At 35.9% G+C, this 13,800-nt stretch overlaps 1 long non-coding RNA gene across 1 annotated transcript in view; it reads right to left on the reverse strand.

The window, feature by feature from the left end:
* LOC141423892 (uncharacterized) overlaps nt 1-13,800 on the reverse strand; it is a 41,755-nt gene that overhangs the window by 15,169 nt on the left and 12,786 nt on the right. The window contains exon 2 of the long non-coding RNA XR_012448656.1: nt 8,484-8,652. This is a non-coding gene — a long non-coding RNA (uncharacterized lncRNA). The remainder of the gene's footprint in view (nt 1-8,483; nt 8,653-13,800) is intronic.

A 13,800-nucleotide genomic window follows, 5' to 3' on the forward strand; every position in this document is an offset into this window, starting at 1 on the left:
CAAACATACTAGAACAGTAGTCATAACTGATCCTCATCAGGGATTACTATAACTTCAAGGTTGCAGGTCTATAACTGTGACAGCTTTAGTAGCTAAGCCTCCTTGCCCTATGTGGGTTAGGGGATAGAATTCAACATCCTGTGAAATAGAAGCTGAAGAGATTAATATAGAGCTACTACCCACTCCCTTCTTAAGACAAGAAAACGTACCAGAGATCAACCACCATCCAGTCCTTTATAATATTCCATAAAACCCCAACTAAAAGGGCTCAGGGGACTAGAAACAACACAGAAACATGAAGCAGCAAGGCAATATCTCTCCCTCAAAAGCCAGCTTTCTTCTTCAACTCAAAGATCAACTCAAAGAAGAGACCCACTAGCTATTGTTTGAACTAAAAGAGGACATGAATAAACAGCTGAAAGAGCTAAAAGAGAATTCATACAATAGATGAATGAAATTAAGAGGACCATGTAGGATATGAAAGAGGAAATCAATAAAGATATAGAAATCCTAAAAAATAACCAATCTGAAGTAAGCAGCTCAATATCCCAAATAAAAATCTCAATTGAAATCTTGATGAACAGAATGGAGCAAGTCAAAAATAGTGTCAGGAATGGAAGACAAAGGAGAGGAAGTATATCAAATAGTCAAAGACCATGAAAAAATGCTAAGAAAATATGGAAGGAACATGCAAGAAGTCTAGCACACCATCAAAAGACCAAATCTACGAATCATGGATATAGAAGAAGGAGAAGAGATACAAACTAATGGCATAGATAAATTATTCATAATAATAATTTAATAATAACATAATAGCTGAAAATTTCCCCAACCTTGAGAAAGGAAGAATATCTAGGTCCTGGAGGCTTATAGAACACCAAACCATCAAGACCAAAACAGAAATACCCCCAAATATATCATTACCAAAACAATCAATATACAGAACAAAGAAAGAACCTTAAAACTGCAAAAGAGAAAAGACTGATCACATATAAAAGCAAATCCATCAGAATAACAATAGATTTCTTAACTCTATAAATGCAGAAGTTCACAGAAAGACATATTCCAGGCCTGAAAGAAAACAATTATCAACCTAGACTAGTCTATCCAGCAAAACTATTCTTCCTAATTGAAAGGGAAGTGAAAAACCTTCCACAACAAGCAAAAACTAAAGGAATTCATGATCACAAACCAGCACTGCAGAAAATACTTAAAGGACTCTTACACACAGAAGAAGAAATTAGAGTTACACAGGAAGATGCAAGAAAGAATAAACCCTTTTGACCAAGCAGACTAGTAAGCAAAGATAAGGGGAAAGTAAACACCAAAGAAATAAAAGTTACTAGGAACACCACATACCTGTCAATACTAACACTGAATGTTAATGACCTCAATGCCCCAATCAAAAGACATAGAATAGCAAATTTGGCAAAAAAAAAATATAGACACAACTATATATTGCTTACAAGAGACAAGTTTCACTGAGAAAAACAAAAACTGACTCAGAATCAAAGGGTGGAAAAAGGTTTTGGGTGCAAATGGACCCTACACGCAAGCAGGAGTAGCTACCTGTGTAGACTTCAAACAAAAATCAGAAGAGACGGAGAGGTCACTTCATATTAACTAAAGGAACAATTTATCAAGAGGAAATATCAATTCTTAACATATATGCACCAAACAGGGGCACCCAACTACATTAAAAATGCTAATGGACTTAAAAACACATATAGACGCCAACACAGTAATAGTGGGAGACCTGAATACCCCACTATCACCAATAGATAGGTCATCCAGGCAAAAAATCAACAAAGAAACTTCAGAACTAATCCACATGTTAGACCAAATGGACATAATAGACATCAATACAGTATTTCACCCAACTATCATGCGATATTCATTCTTTTCAACATCTCATGGAACTTTCTCCAAAACAGATCATATTTTAGGACACAAAGCAAGTCTCAACAAATTTAACAAAATTGAAATAATACCTGTATCATATCAGATCACAACGGAATAAAACTAGAACTCAACAACCCAAGAAGCCACAGAAAATATTGAAACACATGGAGACAGAACAACACACTACTGAATGGACCAGTGAGTGACTGAAGAAATAAAGGAAGAAAGCAATAAGTTCCTATAATCTAATGAAAATGAAAATTCAACTTACCAGAATCTGTGGGACATAGCAAAGGCCATGCTAAAGGGAAAGTTTATAGCTATAACTGCCTACATTAAAAAAAAAAAACAGAGGCATCTCAAACAAGCAACCTAATGATGCATCTTAAGCCTCTACAAAAACAAGAACAAATCAAACCCCAAACTAGCACATGGAGAGAAATAATAAAGATCCAGGCCAAGAACAATGAAATTGTGACCAAAGACAACTATACAAAGAATCAAATAAATAAAAAATTGGTTCTTTGAAAAGATTAACAGTATCAACAAACCCTTAGCCAACAGAGGGAAATGACCCAAATTAATAAAATCAAAGATGAAAAAGGGGACATAAACACAAATACTAATAAAATCCAGAAGATTATTAGCGAATACTTTGAAAACTTACATTAAAGTAAACTGGAAAATCTAGAAGAAATGGATAAATTTCTTGATGCATATAACCAAACAAATTGAACCAAGAAGATATTAATCATCTAAATAGACCTGTAACAACCAATGATACTGCAGCAGTAATAAAGGGCCTCCCTAAAAATAGAGTTCAGGACTTGATGGATTCCTGGCTGAATTCTCGCAGACTTTTTTTTTCCATTATTATAATCTATATTTATTCTATAATGAAAATATAAATGTATAAGATGATATTTGCATTGAATGGTCATATATTAAATGATTTCAATTGTTATGGTTAATTGTAATTGTCAACTTGATTGAGAATTGTATAGGAGATTTGTGAAGCATACCTCTCTACCAGACTTTTAAAGAAGAACTAATACCAACACTCCTCAAGTTTATCCAGGAAATAGAAAGGGAAGGAACTCTACCAAACTCATTCTATGAAGCCAGTATTACACTTATTCCAAAACCCAATAAAGATACAACAAAAAAAGAAAACTACAGACCAATATCTTTAATGAATACAGACACAAGATTCTCAACCAAATATTTGCAAACAGGATTCAACAATACATCAAACAGATCATACATCTTGACCAAGTTGGTTTTATTCTAGGGATTCAAGGATGGTTCAACACACATAAATCTACAAATGTAATACAACATATAAACAGAAGCAAAGACAAAACCCACAAGATCCTCTCAATAATGCAGAGAAAGCCTTTGACAAAATTCAACATCCTTTCATGATAAAAGCTCTGAAGAAGCTAGGAATAGAAGGAATGTTCCTTAACATAATAAGGGCTATATTTGATACAACAAACCTATAGTCAGCATTATACGTAATGGAGAATAACTGAAACAATTCTCACTAGTCAGTAATGAGACAGGGATGCCCATTTTCTGCACTCCAATACAGTTTTAGAATTCCTAGACAGAGCAATAAGACAAGAGCAAGAAATAAAAGGGATTCAAATAGGGAAGGAAGAAGTCCAACTATTCCTATTTGCAGATGACATGATCCTGTACATAAAAGACCTTAATAATTTCACCAAAAACCTCTTAGAAATCATAAACTCTTTTGGCAAAGTAGCAGGAGATGAAATTAATATATAGAAATCAGTAGCCTTCCTATATACCAACAATGAACATACTGAGAAAGAAATCAAGGAAGCAATCTCATTTACAACAGCCTCAAAAAAAATAAAGTAACTTGGAATTAATTTAACGAATGAAACCAAAGACCTTTTCAATAAAAACTATAAGCTACTTAGTAGAAAAGTCCAAGAAGACATCAGAACATGGAAAGATTTCCCATATTCATGGGGTAGAACCAATATTGTAAAAATGACCATACTACTAAAAGCAATCTACATGTTGAATGCAATCCCTGTCAAAATCCCAATGACATTCTTCACAGAGATAGAAAAATAAATCCTAAAATATATATGGAAACACAAAAGATTTCAAATAGCCAAAGCAATTCTGAGCAAAAAGGCCAATGCTGAAGGTATCACAATTCCCTACCTCAAACTATACCTACAGAGCTATAATAATAAAAACAGTTTGGTATTGGCACAAAAACAGACAGGAAGACCAATGGATTAGGATAGGAGATCCAGACATAAACTCACACAGTCACAACCAACTGATCTTTGACAAAGGAGCCCAAAACGCATGATGGAGAAATGACAGCTTCATCAACAAATGTTGCTGGAAAAACTGGATATCCATATGTAGAAAACTGAAACTAGATCCATATCTCTCACCCTGTACCAATATCAATTCAAAGTGGATCAAAGACCCTAATAAAAAGCCTAAAACTTTGAAACAACTATTGGAAGTAGTAGGAAATACACTGGAAAACATAAGCATAGGGAACTACTTCCTAAATAGAACTCAAATGGCTCAGCATCTAAGAGAAAGAATGAACAAATGAGACTGCATCAAACTTAAAAGCTTCTACAGCATATGAAATAGTCACTGCACTTAGGAGACTGACTGCCCACACAATGGGAGAAAAATCTTTGCCAGCTATTCAGCTGATAAGGGACTAATATCCAGTATCTACAGGGAACTCAAAAACTCAACCCCCAAAGAATCAACATTCCAATGAAGAAGTGGGCACATGAATTAAATAAGGAACTCTCACAGCCAATAAATAAGTGAAGAAATGTTCAAATTCCTTGGCTATAAAAGAGATGCTAATCAAAACTACACTAAGATTTTATCTCATCCCAGTTAGAATGGCCATAATCAAGGGCAAAAACAACAACAAATGCTGGTGAGGATGCGGTGAAACAGGCACCCTTATTCATTGTTGATGGGGATGCAAATTAGTACAACCATTATGGAAAGCAATACAGAGAGACTTCAAAAAGCTAAAGCTAGAACTGCCATATGATCCAGTGATACCACTCCTGGGTATATACCCAAAGGAATGTAAATCAGGATACAATAGAGACACTTATACACTGATGTTCATTGCAGTACTATTCACAATAGCCAAGCTATGGAAACAACCCAGGTGCCCTATAACTAATGAATGGATCAAGAAAATGTGGTATATATGCACAAAGAAATTTTACTCAGCCATAATGACAACATATAGTTTGAAGGTAAATGGATGCAATTGGAGGACATCATGTTAAGTGAAGGAAGCCAGGCTCAGAAAGACAAAGGCTGCATGTTTTCTCTCATATGTGGAAAATAGATCCAGAAGATAAATATATGCACAAAACAAGAGTGATCAAATACAAACTCATACATAAAACATGTTTGTAATAGTGGAACTATACTATGAAACTCAGGGAAGGATGGTAAGGAGAAGAGAATGACAGAACATCAATAATATAAAACATAACATCTGTGAAGGTAGAAGATATAAATATATGTATTGAAGGCTGTTGAAAAATGGAAGGTGGAAGGTATAGGAGTAATGGAGAGTAATGACAGGGGTTGAAATGAGTAAAGTATATTCATAGTGGGGATACACTGAGAGACTCCTTTGAACGTCAACTTAGACATTAATAACAAAAGACAGGACTGTGTATTTGGGGGTAATGGGGGGATGGTGAATGAAGAAGATTAAGGCGAGAGAATATGGTGGATGGATGTCTTACACTTATATGAAATATAACAAAGGAACCTCATCCAATAGTTTTAAGTGGGGAGGGGAAGGGTTTGAGGGGGAGAGACAGTGGGAGTGATCTAATCAATGTACAATATAAGCCTATTTGGAATTGTCGCAATGAATCCTCCCTGTACAATGAATATATCCCAATAAAAAATTAATGGAACAAGTTAAAAAATAACTAATGCTAAAGAAAATAATACATAACAATGTCCATCATAAAGCAGATATTCGGCAAAAGCCGGCCATAGCAGTATTATTATTACTTCGTGCTATAATTGCTCTTATCTAGAAACCTGGTGCTTTTTTTGGTCAGTGCCTCTCAAATTGGAATATACAAAGGAATAATTTTAGCATATCTGTATGCTTACTATAAAATCAGGCACCTAGAGGTCAATAGATTATCCTCATTTACAGGTAAGAAAACTCAGACAGTTAGCTGATGTAGTTGGTCCAAGGTAGGCAGCAAATTGCAACATCCCCAACTATGCGTGCGTCATTCTTTATGTATCCACCAGGTGGCGCTCAAAGACAGAGTAGGTTGTCCTGCTAAGCACTCTCAATGAGCAACCTGAAATATCCAAAGGTGGTGAGTACATACTTAATCATTATTAACAAAGTGTTTTTCCTCCAGGAGAGGGTTTTCAATATGTAAGGTCAGTAGAAACTTGAATATATCTGCTCTTCTTAAACTATATAAAGATATTTTGAGCTAGTGTTAAAAAGAATTGATCCACAGTAAAAAATTAGGCCCTTAACAAATGCTTGAAAATAGTATGAGTGGAAAATCTTAATGAGTATCAATAAAAAATTAAGCAACTTCTTAAAATTATCCCATGTCTGCTTCTATTACACAAACTTCCCATCCATACATCAAAAATTCAGTCATTTCTTTGGAGAGATGAAAACAATGAATTTAATCTATGTATGTATTAACTCGTGTTTATTATTGCTTACTCTTTCCCAGTACATTAATTCAAGTTGTGCTTAATCTTCATTTTCTACTAAGTCTCACTCCTTCCTCAACTTCACAAGGTGAATTCAGAGCACTCCAGTTTTGTTATGCCCTATTTTTGAAATGGAATTGGCAAATTAGCAGAGAGATGGATAGAGGAGTCCAGAGATGGAATTTTCATAAGGAAAGCAAATATTTAATTGAATGAAAGCATAAAATGTAGAAGCCGAAAGAAAAGAGATGAGAAGAAAAAAGCCAGTAAGACCATTTCTCTGTTGTCTTTTTAATCAAGAGGAGAGTAGAGTGATAGAAAAGGTTTAAAGTAAAGTGCGGAGTGGCTCCAACTTGTAAGAGAAGTGAGGATAGGGAGGAGCTGAGAAGAAAGGATGGTAAGATGATTTGAGCTGTGAAATATATTCCTGTTGCTCATTGCCAAAAGATTCAAATAAAGATTCGAATCACTTTTAGTTGCTTTGAATATCAAACTTGGTTTCTTTGAAGTTGACTGCACACAGAACATCAGGCAGCTGGAGTTCCCAGATTTGTTCTGGTTACAGAAATAGTCAGCGGTACCCACACACTCAGAATGCCAACACAGCAGTACTTATCTCTTTTGCTCCTCCCTGCTCCAAAACAAAACCAGTCAAACATTTTCAATATATGTTCCAACCAGTATTAAGCAAATAGTTCCCTTACCACTTTAGAGCATGTAATATAAATACGTCTACTGCTCTTTATCATTTTTAATGTCTTTTTCATCTCATTTGAACTTTACAATATTCCTGGAAAGAAAGTAAGGTCATTATCAGTATTTTACAAGATGAGGGAAAGGAGATTCATAGAAGTTGCATGACTTGCACATGTCACCCAGTCACTAAGTAGTAGAGCCAGATTTTAACTTGTTTCTTTCACTACAAGAGCATGATACTTGCCACCATACTTCTCCATTGCTCAAATGTGTTTCAAGGTCTCCTTCATGGAGTGTTCCATGTACATAGAACATTGAAAGCTTGGAGAACTTGTTTCTAGTCCTTGACTTTCTATAACTTTGAAGAAGTCATTTTTTCACACTGGTTCTGCATATCAGCTTCCTCAGATATTTGTATTTAGAACTCAAATAATCTACATTAGCAATGATGATAGTTATCATGACTGAAGGCACTGCTACTAGACACATTGGTTTATTATTACTTCTTTCATATCTTTGTACACTGTTAGATAAGTTAAAAGATTTTGTCCTAACAGTCTAAAAGCGGAACCAAGATTCAAACATAGGTTTGAATTGTTACTGTATCCAATAACCCAAAATATCTTGTTAAATTATCAAAATATTAGTGGCTATGGGATTTTATTCTCTGAGGTAGGATGTTTACCTGGAATATATAATGTACATGATAGGACAGTATTGAGTGTTTTAATAAGGATGATAGTATAAAAAATCAGTAAATTGCATTATATGCTGGCTACATATCAACTAATAAGCATATAAATATGTATAACATATATTTATTATAATATTTAATTTCTAAATCCACATGATGACCTTGGTACTTCTATCAAATTTAAAGAATAATAAACCAAGAACTAAGAGAAATGACTTTCTCTACACTACCCAGGGAGCTGCAGAGCTGGGGTTTGTATTTGGTTTGTCTTCTTAGAACCTGTGTCCTTCAAAACTACCTGGCATTTTGTGTGGTCCTTCCACTGTACCTGGGCCTTTGTTTTGAATGTAGCTGGGTGGAAGATCTTCACTGAATGTAACCAGAGGCCTCTTTTCTATTACCCCAGTTCCCTTTCTCCAATCCCATTCCTTCTCACCTGCTGGACCTCCTGACTCCATTGCGGGTGTAACAATGTCTGTCATCTCTTCACACTGCGCCAGAGCAGGATAGACCAGTTGTACAGTTTCCATTCATCAGCATATATGGAAATAAAGTTCAGGATGCAGAGCTTGATAAGAGTTGTTTTGTTTTTATTGTCATTTTTCCTATGATAAAGGCCAGGGTACTTTGCATGAGAGAAGAAACAACCACAAAATACTTATGGAGACAAACTTTGGGCTTCATTCTACATTGGGTCCATATTTCTGAAACTCACACTAAGCAAGGGGTACAGGTTTTGGCACTAATCAAAGTCGGTAGGCTCTTGTCAAGCCAAATGGAGGTCACTCCAACCCTTATACTGGGATAGAATGCCCAACTTTTGCTGGAAAACACTGCTCCCATGTCAAAAAGGAAGAAGAGCATTAAAGTTTACCACTGCTTTTCATGGGCTCCAACACACGGCTTCCACCTCACCTACAGTTAAACAGGAGTTCTAAGTGCTAGGTTGTACACAGTTCAGACACAGCCCTGACCTCTGAGCCACCAGGGTGGTCCCACTCCCTCCTACAGAGCCAGAGACTGGCTCAGTGTCAGACAACTGCTAATCCCCCTGACCTCCGTTAAACTGGGTGCTTGCTCTTGGGAAACCAACAACCACGGGAGTAGTTAAGGAGGACTGTCCTGGGCAAAATTCTCCTTTCTTCCTGACTTTCTAGAAGAGATTCTCAAACTATCATATGCACAAATGGCCTTAGAGCCAGTCTAATATTTGCACAGATTAATGAAATAGTGACAGAGAAAAAAGAAAGAAAGAAAGGAAAGAAAGAAAAAAGAAAGAGGAAGGGAAGGAAGGAAGGAGGAAGGGAGAGAATATAGGGGAGTGGAAAGAGAGAAAGAGAGAGAGCACTTTATCCTTTATCAGTAAGTGTCAGAAATGCTGAATTAAAATAAGTTGAAGAGTTGTTTTGTTTGGTACTTCTTGAAGCCTTTAATATGATAAAACAGTGTTGTGATCTCCTCATAGAGGAACAAGTTCCCTAACTTATTTAGCCACAGGTTGCTTTTTGTCTCCTCCATGGAGAAGCTCCTAAATTCATTGTTATCTGAAACATAATTTGAGATATGCCAATGTCCTCCAGTAGTCTTGAGATCCCATTTGCAGACAATGTTCAGAAAGCTGAAGTGACTTGTTTAAAGTACTTCAGTGTGCCTTTTAAAAGGAGGCTTACAAACTGTGTATGACCCTTTGAAATCAATGTTCTGCTTACTACAGGGGTGCTGCTATGGTCCAGAACAGATGTAACTTTGTCCATAAGCTGCAAAAATTGCCCAAGTCCAGGAACTGTATCTGTTTTGTTGCTGACTGTCTAGCACAGTGCCTGGCACATTGAAAGTGTCCATAAAGTTAAAGGAAAAACTTTAGCCAAAATTTAACAGGCATATTTCAGCAAAAAATGACTCATGAATCGAGCAGCACTCAGAACCAGAAGTTCAGAGAGCTCTGCTTGGCAGTGATAGCAGTGAGCTTTCATAATAGCAAAGTACAGAAATTGTGTAACTGGATACAGATAGGCATTTGCACTATTTGTGTATAATCTAGGTGAGCGTTCCTAAATAATAGTTTGTTGGTGGAGGGCATGCAGCCATGACTCAACTGGAAGTGCTCTTGCATAGCAAGTGCAAGGTTCTAAATTCAAATCACAGTACCAGAAAAAAAAGTTAGTTGCTGGTTTCTGATTGGCTAGGTTTAAGTTTCTTTTTACTGTTCACATTGTATTGAGTTGTGGTTTGCTCTTGTGGGAGCTCCAGTTATAGAGACAACCTCAGACTAAGTTATCTTTATTTGATTTAACAATAATTATTTGTTTAATGAATAAGTGTTGCACAGCAACAAAGTATTACATTGTCTTATTGACTTTTCATAATGACACTAGGATTATTATCAGTTTAGAAATTCGAGATTCAGAAAGATACCATAATATGTCACAAGTTCCTATAGAGCTAACAAGAGTTAGAGTCAAAACTCAAATCCAGGTCAGTCTGACCCCAAAGTTCATCCTATAACTATGATTGTAAATATTTCTCTATTTCCCAAATTCTGATGTGCATAAAAAGTGTCTGGGCACATTTTTATTCTAATTCAGTAGGTTTGGTGTGGAGTCTGAGATTCTGCATCTCTGTAAGCTACTAAGAGAAGTCCATTCTGCTGCTTCCTGGTTACACTTTGAGCAAAGCGCTAGTCTAGGCTCATAGAAGCAAGCAAAGAACTGGGGAAAATGCCCCATAACACTTTCCTATGCATTGTGATCTCTCATCAAAGCCAACGGGAAGGCAAGAGGAGAGAGACCCATTGCTATAATGCAACTAAATCAGCCTCAGTGGGAAAATATGCATGTGGTGAGGGACTCTGGATGAGCAAATTGAAGCTTATCTATTGTGCTTCTGATACTATGTTCTTTTTGACCCAGAGTGGAACAAATGTCAAGAAAAAAAAGATGAGGATAGGGAGTATAGTTTGCTATTTTATGTCTATATATTTAACCTATAAGTGGACCATACTACTTTCTGTGAAAAAGAAATATACCTTTTCATTTGTAAGACTAAACCTTTTGCCAGTGCTTTTAGCATTATCACAAAAATATCTCACTTTTCCCAAATAGACATCCCTTATCTCCTTAAATTCTCTTCTCTAAACCTCCAGAGACTCCTAAAACTATCTTACTATTTTTTTCAGATTCATCCTAAGTACCTCTTAATATTTAATAGTTTAAAGAGTTGGGAATATACCCCAATTTTTTATCTGTTTAAAGTTTTAACTGTCTTATATTTAGGGTCTACTTTTGTTTTGGCAGTACTGGGAATTGAACTCAGGGCCTTGCCCTTGCTAAGCAACTACTCTGATACTCGAACCATACCTCCAGTCCTTTTGATTTTAGTTTGTTTTTTCAAATAGGGTCTCATGCTAACTTTACCACATTTATTTCCTTGCTTCTTGTTTATTATCTCTTCAGTCCAATTTTCACACACTATAATCAGAATAATATTCTAAAATATAATTCTGATCACATCACACTTTGAAAAATCATGCAAGTGTCTGAATAACCACAGAAGGGAAGGGAACTGTGATATTATGGAAAAGGAGGAGGGGAACAAATTAGTGTCCCACCTCTTTGGATGCTGTTGACTATTCTGTTGGCACATTGTATTTATCCATTCATCTGTTGATAGAGAGCAAGGATGATTCCATGACTTGACTATTATGATAATTCCAGGATAAATGTAAGGGTTCAGGTATCTCTATTGTATTCTGACTTTGATTCCTTCCCATATATACTGAGGAGTGGTATAGCAGGATTGTATAGTAGTTCTATTTTTAGTTTTTGAGGAAACTCCACACTGGTTTTCATAGTTGCTAATGGAGCATTTATGTCAACAGAGTGCAAGGGTTCTTTATGCTCTGCATTCTTATCAATATTTCTTATTTCTTATGTTTCTGGATTATAGCTATTATAGTTTAGGTGAGATGGAATCAGAGTAGTTTTGATTTGCATTTCCTGGATGGCTAAAGATATGAACGTATTTTCATGTATATTTTTGGCCATTTGTATCTCTTCATTTGAAAATTGTCTAGTTCATTTGTCTATTTATTAATTGGATTTTTGATTCTTTATTCAATTTTTTGAGTTCTTTATATTCTGAATACTAATCCTTTTTTTGATGAATAGCTGAAAAATATTTTTATCCCATTTTGTAGTCTGTCTCTTCACTCTGCTGTTTGGAAGCATTTTGGTTTATGCAATCCCATTGTCAACTTGGAAGAGGAAGAGAATGAGGACAAAAATGAAGATAGGGAAAACAATGTGGAGATGAGTTGGTCCACCCAGTGAATATGAGGAAGAGGAGGTGGACAATGAGGTCAAGATGAAGCAAACTCAGAGTTAGGAAAGGGAGAAAAGAGAATAGACTTCTCATATTCATAGAAAGAAGAATTTCAGAATGGATAAAACAATGACAATACTGATTAGGAGCAGAAAATTAAGAAGATTATGAGGGGAAAAGTGCTAAGGGTGAGAAAGATAAATAAAATCTTTCTAAAACTGTGCTTCCTAATGCTGCTTGTTTTATTTATTTATTTATTATTAGTATAAGTTAATTATACCAAGGGGTTTCTTTATGATATTTCTATACATGTATCTAATCCACTTTGATCAAATTCACCCTCCCTATTAATTTATTAATCCCTCCTTTTTCCTTCCTCCCCCCTTTTAACAGGTTTTAGTAGTTTCATTATTCAATTTTCATACATACATACAATGTATTTTGATCATATTCATCCCTCAACACCCCCCTTTTTCCCCTCCCACTGTTGGTGCCTCCCCAAAACAATCCCCTCTTTACAATCATGTCATTATTTATTTTTAAGTCTAGATTGCGCACATGAGTAAAAATATATAATATTTCTTTTTCTTTCTTTTTTTTAAAGGGTGCCACCACACTCAACTTACTGATTGAGATGGAGGTCTTATTAAGTTTTTGCCCAGCTGGACTCAAACTGTGATCCTTCCAAGCTCTTTTCTCTTGAGCAGCTAGGATTACAGGCATGATCACCACACCCAGTGCCAGTATTTCTCTTTCTAAGCTTGGGAGCATATCTAGTTCAACACGATGGTCTCTAGTTCCATCCATTTTCCTGCAAACAACGTAATTCCATTGTGATATAAGTATCACATTTTCTTTGTCCATTCATTGGTCATTGGGCACCTAGACTGATTCCATAGCTTGGCTATAGGTGAACAGTACTGTGATAAATATGGCTGTGCAGATGCTTCTATTATATGCTGACTTCTATGCCTTTAGAGATATGCCCAAGACTGGAATAGCAGGATCATATAGTGAAACCTCCATAGTGGTTGCATTAATTTACATTCCATCTTCTTTTCCTTACCTTGCTCTTTCCACCTAGAATGACTTATTGTCTCTTGTCACATCATTGAATATAGGCCTGTAAGGTTTTATTTTTTCTTGTTTTGGCAGTACTGGGGTTTGAACTCAGAGCCTACACCTTGAATGAGTCTACCAGCCCTTTTTTGTTTTTTTGTTTTTTGTTTTTTTTTATATTTTTAAAAATTTTTTATTGTTTTATTATTCATATGTACAAGGCTTGGGTCATTTCTCCCCCCTGCCCCCACCCCCTCCCTTACCACCCACTCCACCCCCTCCCTCTCCCCTCAACTCCCTCAATACCCAGCAGAAACTATTTTGCCCTTATCTCTAATTTTGTTGAAGAGAGAGTATAAGCAATAATAGAAAGG

The sequence above is a fragment of the Castor canadensis genome, chromosome 6, assembly GCF_047511655.1.
Source record: "Castor canadensis chromosome 6, mCasCan1.hap1v2, whole genome shotgun sequence".
NCBI lineage: Eukaryota > Metazoa > Chordata > Mammalia > Rodentia > Castoridae > Castor > Castor canadensis.